An 11,523-nucleotide genomic window follows, 5' to 3' on the forward strand; every position below is an offset into this window, starting at 1 on the left:
GCATATGGGAGGCAACTGATAGATGTTTCTCTCTCACATCTCTCTCTCAAATCACTAAAAAAGTATCTTTGGGTGAGGATTTTAAAAAAGGAGACGAAAGGCCTTGAACAGCTATAACATTATTTTTCCCATTTGGCCTTTGTCTATGCCTCAGTGTAAGAAATAAGGCGAGCCCCCAAATTCAGGGGTCCTGGTAGAACACAAAACATACTGGGAAGCCAGGCAGCAAGGCAAATACCTTCACTCCTGCTGGAGGGTACGCAGCACGTGGTCTGAAAGCACACGCACACTGAGCAGGCGTTCCACTTGGCTTTTTAATCCTGATGTACGTGACCTGTCCCTCACTCTTGATTGGAGCTCAGGTGCACAGTCTTTCACGATTGACTAATTTGAAGGAGGGGTTGGCCTTTGCCATTTCAAGATGGTGGCCCCCAAAGGAGCTGCAAGTCATGCAGCCAAAATGGCAGCTGTCTAAACTGTTCTTTGACAGAAAAGATGACTTATTATCACAATTCTCTCCTTTTCTTTATTTAAACTCTTTTCTTCAAACTCGACTAACATTCATTGACTTTCATGCTCTCTAGGAGAAGACTAAGTTGCTGTTTTGTCAATGAGGTTTCAATTAACCTTTGGATAATTCATGGGATGATGTAACATCCAATCATTGTAACCCTAATCACAGGGATGAACGTGGATACCATTGCTCTTCCACTTTCCAAATCATTGCTCTAGTGAATCGGAGAAAGGATCCTTAATCCCAGGTTCCAGCTCACTCGTCAGCTAAAGCTGCCATTGCCTGTGGGGCCTCAGTGATGGTCTGTCTGCTGTGTTGTCAGGATGAATGTACAACACTGACCCCAACATTACACATATTCCTTCGTTTTCTGCAGAATCACATCCAAGGCCAACCTATTCTCCCAGGTCACCCTGCTGGTGGCATCTAGCTGTTCAGCTATACCAGAGGTCGGCAAACTGCAGCTTGCGAGCCACATGCTGCTCTTTGGCCCCTTGAGTGTGGCTCTTCCACAAAATACCATGGCCTGGGTGAGTCTATTTTGAAGAAGTGGCATTAGAAAAAGTTCAAGTTTAAAAAATTTGGCTCTCAAAAGAAATTTCAATCGTTGTACTGTTGATATTTGGCTCTGTTGACTAATGAGTTTGCCAATCACTGAGCTATACCTTTAATTGCATCTCAAGTATAGTTAACAAGCCTTTGCTGGTTATCCTATACTAGAGGCCCAATGCACGAAATTCGTGCAAGAGTAGGCCTTCCTTCCCCCAGTTGCCGGCACCGGCTTCCCCCTGGCACTTGGGACCCAGGCTTCCCTCGCAGCCCCAGCTTCGTCCAGAAGGTTGTTTGGAAGGACATCTGGTCTAATTAGCATATTATACTTTTATTATTATAGAAGATAATAAAACTCTAATATGCTAAGTGTCCAGTCGTCCGTTCAACCAATCAAAGCATAATATGCTAATGATATGCTAAGGCCACTCAACCGCTCGGTATGACATGCACTGACCACCAGGGGGCAGACACTCTGACCAGTAGGTTAGCTTGTTGCTGGGGTCCAGCAGATCAGGACTGAGTAAGATGGGCAGGACATGCCCTGGAGCCCTGCCGCGGTCCCTCCCCAGCTGGCCAACCTCCACATCCCTCCCTGGCCCTGATCGTGCACCAGTGGGGTCCCTCGGCCTGCCCTGAACCCTCTCACAATCTGGGACCCCTCAGGGAATGTCGGAGAGCTGGTTTCAGCTCAATCCCGCAGGCCATGCCAAGGGACCCCAGTGGTGCACGAATTTGCGCACTGGGCCTCTAGTAGTAAATATAATTAATCCAACCACATTCTTGTTTACAGTGGGCCACCAGAGCAGGACAGATTCAAATCCTGTGGCAATCTGATTTATAGCCTTAAACTCCTTTGGCACTCCTCCTGGAAACCCAATGAAATCTGTGTATACATGGGGATCAAAGGAGCCTTCTGGACTCCCTCTCCTCTTCCTAGTCTGTCTATCCATTGAAAAAGGTTTACGATATGCCAAAGTGAAAGGGATAGCCAATTGTATCAGAGCGCAAGTTCCACTCCATTTGCTGGGCAAGGCTACAAGTAAGGGTCCCCCATAACACCACCAGACATCAGCATGGGGTATCGACAGGGTAGCATGATTGGCTTCTGAGGATACTTGGCCATTTACGCATCTGGATAAATTTCTCATAAACTCCGATTACTGTTCCCCCTCTCCCCCCACTCCAAGAGGCAGGAGGTATAGTTTATGTTGGAGGACAAGGGCCAAATCATTTTGGGGGTCCTTGCTCTTTGCCTCTGTTGAATGGGAACAACAGGGCAAGAGTCTTACAGGAAGTGTTTCCCCAGGCGGTTTCCCCCTGGTACAAGGCAAGCACATATTCCATCCCATTACTGTCCTAGGTCCATCCAAATGGAAATGGGACCACTTGCCACACAAGCATAACAGTCACTTTTATTTAGGGCACATACAGAATATTTAATCCAGTCCACCCAGTCATTCATTCCCTTATATCCTACTTCTATTTGCATGGTGGTGGCAGTGGCCTAGGGGATCTTGTCCTGTGACATCTATTCCTAAGTCTAGTCCTAGCCAATCTTTTGAACTAAGAGCTGAAATATCCAAGTCATTCAAGTTATCTATAACCACTAATTTAACTGGGTAAGCATGATTCAGATTGTACACTTTTCTCCAGCCCACATTGTAAGCCCCTGCAATTTGCCAGATCCCTAAAGCAAATAGAACTCAATACATGATGGTTATTAAGACAGCTCACAGTTTTTAGAATCAATTTCAAGGGGACATGTCCTGGTATGGCCGTTCAAGTTAAGTTGTGTCTGCCCTTAACCCACATGTGATGGGTCCAACATCACTCTACAGTCCAAACAGCAGTCTCTATGGTAAGCAAGACAGGTAGGGTCCTTCCCAGGAGGGTTCCAACTTGCTTCCCTTCCAAGTCTTGATTAGAACAAACATAGTCTTCCAGTCGATGGTGATGAACCAGAAACTCAAGAAGAGGGCCTTGGGTCAGGAGGCCTTCTAACCTGAGAGAGATTAAATTAGAAGGGATACCCAGTACATAGTTCTTAAGAAATTTGGTCCTTAGTTTCCATCGTAGGAAGATGTTAAGTCATTCCGGAACCTACTGGAATCAACTACAGCCAACTCTAGGTAAAACAAAAACAAAAACATAAAAACTTTGATTAAAATTTAAACCCTAGGAAGGTTATCAAACCCATTCTACCGAAAGATTATATAGCATTCAAAGTGACAAGAGGGTATTAAACACAAACATAAGCTAGTAAAACTCCAGTTCCCACAATTAAGATTACTTTTTTAAATATCTGATTAATATAACATATAGTAATTTGTAGAACTTTTGCTTCAGAAAAGGACTAACCAAAATAAGGTTTATTTTCTAACTTCATTTGTCCTTGGGTGCCGTCAGCAAATGACACTAATTGGATTTCTGCTATCAGTCTCCTGAGTACATTGACATAAGCTATTTACTCTCTATTTAGGGAGGCAAAACGCAAATCACTTACTCTTAAGTGTCCTTGGTTTAGGGAAGATAGGATTTACTAGATGGCTCCAAATTGCTGTGTAACTATTTCAATTTCCCTATTCTACTTATCCTGGCTTACTGGCCTGTATTATTTATTCAATTTCTTTTCAACATTATTTTTACAGACATTAAATAACCAGCTTTATAAACCACTTTCTTTTTCCTTCAAAATGTATTTTCATGTCTTATGCTTTCTCTATTATACCAAAACCATAATTTTAGAATTCTTAACCCTTAGAAACCTTAATTTTAAGGTGGCATGTAAGTAATTAATATTCCTCAGGTTAGCAATACATTCACATTTTAAGAGATATCCTATATAATAAAGTGCTAATAGGCTAATTAGACCAAAAAACAGAACGACTGTCTAGAGGAACTTCCAGGCGACCGTCCGGATGACCTTCTGGTAGAAGCCAGGGCTGCGAGGGCCAGCCAGGGCTTCAAGGGCCGAGCTCCTTGCATGAATTTCGTGCATCACGCCTCTAGTCCTATATAATAAAAGCCTAATATGCAAATAGACCGAACAGCGGAACGACTGGCAGAATGACTGGTTGCTATGATGAACACTGACCACCAGGGGGTAAACGCTCAATGCAGGAGCTTCCCCCAGCCCGCAGGCCCCAAGCCAGCCAAGGCGGGTGCCAGCAGGGGCCCCCCAAATCTCCCCACCAGTCACCCTGCACAGGGAGGCAACCAGCAGTGGCAGCGGGGGGTGAGGCTGGTGAGCAGGCAGCACCAGGCTGGCCAAGGTGGGTGCCCCCTGATCACCCAGCTGGTCACCCCACAGATAGGCCCTAATCGCCAGCCAGGCCTTAGAACCCTACCTGTGCACAAATTTTGTACACTGGGCCTCTAGTTTCAAATAAAATACAAGACTTATTCATTAATAGATTCAATCCATCCTCTATATTTTCCCTAAGAGGCAAACTCAGATTAATTAATGTTTCAGTATCCTGTTATTTCAAAATATTTAGATGTTTATCATTTAAGCCAGCAATGCTACAAAGCCTTTAAGTTACCAAAGACTTTGGAAAATTATGTATATGCCTATAAGGCTGGAGAAAAGGGTCAGGGGAGAAGGGAACAAGCCCCGCAGCCTGTTCCCAGACCTCTAGCTGCCTGGATTCAAAACGCCACATTTTTCCTCAGAGATACATGCTAAGGTTTGGGTGATGAGTTCAGCTTCTGATAGTAGCCGGATTATTAAGTAAAGAAATGTTCTTTGGGAGAGGAACCAAGATAGCGGCATAGGTAAACACCTGAACTTGCTGCCTTACACAGCCACTTCAAAACTACAACTAAAAGACAAAATGGACATCATCCAGAACCATGGGAAGGCTGGCTGAGTGGAATTTATACAACTAGAAGGAAAGAGAAAAGCACACTGAGACTGGGAGGAGGTGCAGAGGTGCGGAAGTGAAGTGCGGAGGTACGGAGGCATGTGCAGAAAAGGGCTGGCAACTGGGTACGCTGTTGTCTTTTTCAATTGGGAGGGAGATACAAGCTCCCGACTGCTCTGAACTCCAGTTCTGGGTGAGACTCTGGGGACCTAGACTCATACGGGGAGAAACTGGACTGTCTGGCATCAGGCCAGAATGTGAGGATGGCTTTCTCTCAGAGGTGCTTGCAGTGATCATTGTTCCTGCACAGTGCCGCGGGAAACAGAGACCTAGGGACCTCTTCGGGGCAGGGCTGATGGGCAGCCATTGCTGTTTGCTCCGCACTGGTGATTCCCTGAGACCCTGCCCCACCCAATTTACAACCCCACCCAAGCTGTGCACAGAGACTTTTGCATATGAATGGCCTGGCCTTTTGGAATCGAAAACCTAACAAACTGCAGCTGGGTCAGAGAGCCCCAGAGCCTCCAAAAGAAGGCCCAAGGCTGGACAGCAGCTGGCATTGCTTCACAGCTGGGCCTCATCTGGGCATCTCCAAACCCCAAACAAAGAGGAGGAATCTGAAGATCTCTCTGTAGCGCCTGCTGGGTGGCCTCAGGCAGTGGCTGACTTTGCACCTCCTTGGAGATCCAAGAGCCAGTTTATCCAGTGATCAGAGTGAGACCATCCAGATTACAACTCTTCATATCCATAAGAGACACACTCAGGGGGGAGATTCAGTGAGCACCAAAGCCCCACTGAAGCAAGTCCTGCCCCATAAGGGTATCTCCAGCATAGAAGTTCTCCCATCATAGACACAGCTGATTCTCACAGCCAGTTGACCTGGAGGTCAATTCCTCCCAATGATACCAACAGCAATCAAGGCTTAACTACAACAAGACTGTGCACACAGCCCACAAAGGGGTGCACCAAGAGTGTCCACCTCATGTAATTAGGGAGTCTGAGACACTGGGCCCTATAGGACACCTAGCACACAAAGCCACTTATCAACACAGGGAAGCAACCAAAATGTGGAGACAAAGAAACGGGTCACAAATGAAAGAAATGGAGGAAGCAAACTACTGGATATAGAGTTCAAAACCACGGTTATAAGGTTACTCAAGGATCTTCTAGAAACCTCCAAGAAATTTAGTGAGACCCTCAAGGATATGAAAAAGGACCAACTAGAAATTAAGCATACATTGACTGAAATAAAGAATAATATACAGAAATCCAACAGCAGACTAGAGGATCCCAAGAATCAAGTCAAAGATTTGTAATTCACAGAAGCAAAAAAACACCCAACCGGAAAAGAAAAAAGAAAAAAGAATCCAAAAATATGAAGGTAGTATAAGGAGCCTCTGGGACAACTTCAAGTATACCAACATCCGAATTATGGGGGTGCCAGAAGAAGAGAGAGAGCAAGATACTGAAAACCTATTTGAAGAAATAATGACAGAAAACTTCCCCCACCTGGTGAAAGAAATAGACTTACAAGTCCAGGAAGCACAGAGAACCCCAAACAAAAGGAATCCAAAGAGGACCACACCAAGACACATTATAATTAAAATGCCAAGAGCAAAAGACAAAGAGAGAATATTAAAAGCAGCAAGAGAAAAACAGTTAGTTACCTACAAGGGAGTACCCATACAACTGTCAGCTGATTTCTCAACAGAAACTAAGCAGGCCAGACGGGAGTGGCAAGAAATTTTCAATGTGATGAATAGCAAGAACCTACAACCAAGATTACTCTACCCAGCAAAGCTATCATTTAGAATTGAAGGTCCGATAAAGAGCTTCACAGATAAGAAAAAGCTGAAGGAGTTCATCACCACCAAACCAGTATTATATGAAATGCTGAAAGGTATTCTTAAAGAAGAGGAAGAAGAAAAAGGTAAAGATAAAAATTATGAACAACAAAGTGACAACAAATACATATCTATCAACAAGTGAATCTAAAAATCAAGTGAATAAAAAATCTAATGAACAGAATAAACTGGTGAATAGAATCAGGGGCATAGAAAGGGAGTGGACTGACAATTCTAGGGGGGAAGGTGGTGTGGAGGGTGCAGGAAGAGACTGGACAAAAATCGTACACCTAGGGACAAGGACAGGGGTGAGGGTAAGGGCAGAGGGTAGGGTGAGAACCGGGTGGAGGGGAGCTATGGGGGGGAAAAAAAGAGGAACAACTGTAATAATCTGAATAAAGATTTATTTTAAAAAAATATTCTTTGGGAAGGGGGTGAGAATGTGACCTTGGGATCTAAAGGCTCAGTGAGGGGTCCCTTCCTTTTTCTTTGTAACCCATATGCTCCCTTTCCCAGATAGACATACCCGACCTTCAAATCATCCCCCCTTCTTTTCCTGAGAATAGTATTACCAAGATAGACATTAACTCAGGTCTATGTATATACTTGTGGGCCCCAAAATGGGTCTAGCTCAGCCGTGGGCAAACTACGGCCCGCGGGCCGGATCCGGCCCGTTCGGCTGTTCTATCCGGCCCGCGGAGCCGAAAGAGCGGAGGGTTCTCTTGCTCTCCCCTCTGCTCCTTTACTTTGAATTTATATTAGTTCACACAAACACTCCATCCATGCTTTTGTTCCGGCCCTCCAGTCCAGTTTAAGAACCCATTGTGGCCCTCGAGTCAAAAAGTTTGCCCACCCCTGGTAGCTGATCAGCTAAGCCATGTGGGTCTTCCAGCAGAGGTTTTAACTCTTTTTTTTTTTTTTTTTTTTACACTGCTCCAACTCCTTTTGCAACCTAGAAAATCTGGTTCCTGGTGGTGCAGAGGCCTCAGGGCTGGTTGGAGCCTTATCAGGACAACCCTCCTCCTGAGGGGAAGCTGGGATTGTAAATCTTGAATGTTCTCTCAGATTGTCCCTGGTCAGTCACATAGGGAGGGAAAAGCAGCACAAGGGCTCTCATTTCTGTCTGTCCTTGTTCTCTTTTAGGCTTCTCTACTTTTACAGGGAAAAGGATGACTGGCCTCTTCCTCCAATAGAGAGCACAGTCAATCTCCTCTTGAGTGACTGGACTTTTATTATTAACATATTTATAATTATTACTGAAAAGCTTTATCATAAGTCCCTCATTTTAGTAACATCTATTTATTATATCTTAACAACTTCAAGATTTTAAAGCCAATTATTACCTAAAGCATTTTCTTGACCAATTTTGTAAGGGGGATAACTCAGTGTGAAAGTACTATTTTATTTTTCTCTACAAAAACAGGAGTGCCCCCACTTCACTACTAGAGGGTACTTCTACAGAGCTGTTCCTCCCAGTGTGATGGGGAAAAACAGAACATTGAGGGCTAGTTATGGTTATGGGAAATATTAATTATGCTGTTAACCATGATTGCCCTTTCTGTTCAAAGAAAGGACATACCAACCTGGCTGGAGTCATATGCCCCGGGACCTGGAAGTCACCCTTGGAATGAGTTCCATCCTCATTCAAGAACTGCCCATTATCATGGAAGCATTAACCTTGTTGCCCAACCCAGCCTGCATAGCTTACTTCCCCATATTCATACACCAGGAAAGAGCAAACTAAAGTCACTAAAAGATAGAAAGCCAACATTACATTACAGACACACAGACAGAAATCTCACTAGCTAAGAGTTTCTGGTGGCTAACACTCTGAGAGGGAGAGCAGGAAGAGTCCCCAAGATTAAGGATTCTTGACAGCTGCTGGGACATCCTTCAATCTCTGTCATGTGTTCAGCCTCACCACACATAACTGGGCTTCCCCAAAGTGGGACTTACCCCATCTTTAAACAAACAATAAAGAGACATAAAACATCAACAGAAAAATTCTTATACAGGCACACACAACACACTAAAAGTTTACACCACAGAATTTCCTGCATTAAGAACCACTAAAGCAGAGCAATGTCTTCTGTCCCTGGTTCGGGAACTGCCCCTCCCCAGAATCTCAGCACTCTTCCAATGGATTACTTCAGGGGAACGCATTCCCTAGGCCTAGAATTTCTGTTTCCCATCCTCGGCAGGTCCTTTGTGACTATGTACCCAACCTCCCATGTTGGAGGTTTCTCGTACTCCCCGAGATCGGCTTCGTCCCTCTCTGGCCATTTCCCTCGCAGGAGAATGGAGCCACAGATCAGAACTCCACACTCACTTTATGTCCAACACACATCCCAGTCACATATACCTGACCTTCAAAGATACCCAATCCCCAAGTAGTACTCAGTCCAATTTCCACCTTGGTTCATGCATGAGGTTATCTGACTGCCATGCTTTTTGGTTGCGCCCTTCATGCGTTGCTGGCTGACTCTCGATCCTGAGCTTGTTAGTCGGCCCAGGGGTAATGGCTGTCCCTCCTCACTGAGGCCACCACAACTTGGCAGTGGGGCACACTTCCTCAGAAGAGGGGTCCAATTTCCCCATGATGACAAATGGTATCCTGACAAGTCCCCAAATTGTAAGAAATAAGGCAAATCCCCAGATTCAGGGGTCCTGGTAGAACACAAAACATACCCGGGAGCCAGGCAGCAAGGCAAATACCTTCACTCCTGCAGGAGGGTGCACAGCATGTAGTCCGGTAGCACACGCACACTGAGCAGGTGGTCTGCTCGGCTTTCTAATCCTGATGCACATGACCTGTCCCTCACTCTTGATTGGAGCTCAGGCTCACAGTCTTTTGCGATTGGCTAATTCAAAGGGAGGGGATGGCCTTTGCCATTTCAAGATGGTGGCCCCAGGGGAGCTGCAAGTCATGCAGTCCAAAATGATGGCTGTCTAAACCAGCCGTGGGCAAACTACGGCCCGTGGGCCGGATCCGGCTGTTCTATCCGGTTCTCTTGCTCTCCCCTCCGCTCCTTTACTTTGAATTTATATTAGTTCACACAAACACTCCATCCATGCTTTTGTTCCGGCCCTCCGGTCCAATTTAAGAACCCATTGTGGCCCTCGAGTCAAAAAGTTTGCCCACCCCTGGAACTGTTCTTTGACAGAAAGGATGACTTGTTTATTCTCACACTTAGTCTCCTCAAAATACCCACGGGTGAGCACATATATGTGCTTGAGGGTGAGTGATGGAGCTCTTCACCTGTCATTGGTTAGGAGTGCCATGGAGTAAGGCCTGGCCACTGACAACTGCCCACAGAAATTCACAAATCCAGTAAAAATTGCCCTGATTTCCAGGGGATGGAATGTGGCCCTGCAACTTCAGAAATGTATGCATTTGATAATATGTTTAAATTATATCTACTCAGGCTTAGAGCAGCACCTAGGAATTATATAGACCTCTTTGAAATGTAAAGATGACTACAAATCTTCTAAAACTGTATTTTGGTTGTTTTTCTTAATCCCTTTCCAGTGTGGGACTCCTTCCCTCCAGGCAGTTTCCTGTTCTGAGTGGATAATTCCATCTGGAGTTCCCTGCAGAACCTTCGTGTTCATCTATGTTGTGTTCTCTATTATCCACCCACACAGGAGGTTGCACTGACATCTTTAAACTTTAAGTAACAGAAGGACACAAATATTAGTTTTCTCAGAAGTCGATGTCTTTGAGAAAATCTGTTGGCAATCTCTTTTTTTCTGTTTCTAAATTATTTTGTTTTATTTTCTTTCCTGGTTTTTGTTGGGGAGCAGGGTGGGCCTTGTGTCCTGGGGTAAGAGAATCAGCACAGAGATACGCTGATGTTAACTTGAGGGGTGTCAGGTGCAGTTGCTGGCAGTAGCCATGTGTTTTATGCACGTTTGTCTAAAGGCATGTATGAAGAGAGCATGAACGTGCCGTGCTCTAAGCCTGCCTCATCGCTTTGGCTGGGTCTGAATGACACTGTTGGGATGAACCTGGTTATTAAATTACTGGAAAGGAGCAAAAGGAAGGCCAAATTTTACAGGAATGCCATTTGTGCAGCTTTGCCAGACAGCTGCAACAGAGATGCAGGCCCAGTAAAGTCAGGGTGGCCTAGAGAAGGTACTTGCCTGTCCATCACACCTGGGAACAGGTCAGTGGTCAGAGCAGACGTGGCCACTGCAAGTGCAGGAAGATTTGCGATAGATAAGCACCTAAACTAAGGAATTCCCTCTCTTGTTGCTCTCGCTCTCTTGCTTGCTCAGGCCTGACACCTGGCCTGCAGGACTCTCACACATCTGCATTCGCCCACAGCCATGTGGACCCCACATAATGGACTAAGGACTACAATTAGCCTAATGCTACACCGGACCCAGTTCTACCATGGAACGGAAACTATGGACACTGGCTTCGCTTTTAGCTCTGCTGAATACCCAGCTGCCCGTCTTCCAGGATGGTTTAAGGGAAATGGGACTTTGCAAACCTAGAGATGTATTTCCATGCAAATAACGATCACTCATCCTCTCGTGCAAGTTTCAGAAAATATTCTTTCTCGAGATATCATAAGGACCCAACCCCCAGCACTCAGTGGGGAGAGGGATATACAGCTTCCATCAGTAACATGAAGACAATGTTTGACAGGAAAAGAAATTGTGTCTCATGTCTTGGGCACTCTGAGTCTCTGCATGGGCCAAATTCTCTCTTTCCACTCTAAGGTTTTGGGGAGGCCAGATCTGT

The sequence above is a fragment of the Plecotus auritus genome, assembly GCF_963455305.1.
Source record: "Plecotus auritus genome assembly, chromosome: 4".
Classification (NCBI taxonomy): domain Eukaryota; kingdom Metazoa; phylum Chordata; class Mammalia; order Chiroptera; family Vespertilionidae; genus Plecotus; species Plecotus auritus.